This window comes from Ailuropoda melanoleuca, chromosome X, assembly GCF_002007445.2.
Source record: "Ailuropoda melanoleuca isolate Jingjing chromosome X, ASM200744v2, whole genome shotgun sequence".
In the NCBI taxonomy this organism is placed as follows: Eukaryota; Metazoa; Chordata; class Mammalia; order Carnivora; family Ursidae; genus Ailuropoda; species Ailuropoda melanoleuca.
This window is the reverse complement of record NC_048238.1, coordinates 7179523-7180856: the sequence shown is the minus strand read 5'-3', so window position 1 is coordinate 7180856 and position 1334 is coordinate 7179523.

Below are 1334 nucleotides of genomic sequence, written 5' to 3'. Positions count from 1 at the left end.
CCCCTCCCACAATCCCCTGCTTCTCCCACCATGCCCCGTCTCCCACAACCCTTTGCTTCTCCCATTTCTGTTTCCCACAATCTATTCCTTTTCCTAAAATCCCCTGCCTCTCCCACAATCCATTTTTTTGACATTCCTCACGTTTCCCATAAACTATTTCTTCCACCATGCCCTGCATCACCTGTTAACCATTTCTTTTCCCACCGTGCCCCACATGTCCCATAAACCATTTCTTCTCCCACCATGCCCCACGTCCCCCATAAACCGTTTCTCCTCTCATCATTCCTCACTTCTCCCACGATCCTTTGTCTCTCCCACAATCCATTCCTTCTCCCACCATTCCACATGTCTCCCATAAATCTTTTCTTCTCCCACCATTCCTCACGTGTCCTATAAGCCATTTCTCATCCCATCATTCCTCATGTCTCCCATAAACCATTTCTTCTCCCACCATGCCCGTCTCCCACAATCCATTGCTTCCCCCACCATTCCCTTCCTCTCCCACAATCCATTGTTTCTCCACTGTTTCTCACCTTTCCCGCATTCCCCCACCTCTCGTCAACCACCTCTCCCACAGTTCATTGCTTGTCCTGCCATTCTCCGTCCTTCCTGCAATCTATTTCTTCTTCCACCATTCTCCACCGATCACACAGTCCATTTCCTCTCCCCACATCCCCGTGCCTCTTCCATAATCTGTTCCTTCTCCCACCATTCCACACCTCTCCCATAGCCCATTCCTTCTCTCACCGTTCCCTGCTTCCCTACAATCCATTCCTCCCCTAGTTCCCCATATCTCCCATAGTCCCAACTCTCGACAATCCATTTCTTCTCTGACAACTCGCCGTATCCATGCCTTTCATAATTTTTCCCATTTTCTTCTCTGCCTTACAGTTTTTCTGTCTTTTCTGTCATCACTTGTTCTTCCTTAGTGCCGTGTTGCTTACAATTATTTCTTTCCAGTAATCACCCATTTTGTCCGAAAGTTTTTGATGCTTTATTTTTCTTGCAAATCTTCATATTCTGTCAACAGAGATAATTAGTACTGTCCCAGAATGCACCCTCTCCCATAATTCCTGTCCCTTACAGTACCCCTTTCATGCCCATGATCTCGTCTTTTCCACAATGCCCTCTCCCAAAATTCCCCTTTCTCTGCCATCACCCCATGTTCCCATTTCATTTCTTTCCAAGTATTTTTTCAATAATTCCTGTCTTGCCCACGGTGCCCTATCTCTCCCACAATTTCTCTTCTATCCCACAATTCTGTCCTTCTGTTTCTTCTCATTCTCCCACAGCTCTGTCTCCCACAATTCTCTAGTTACCTGCAACTCCCCTTT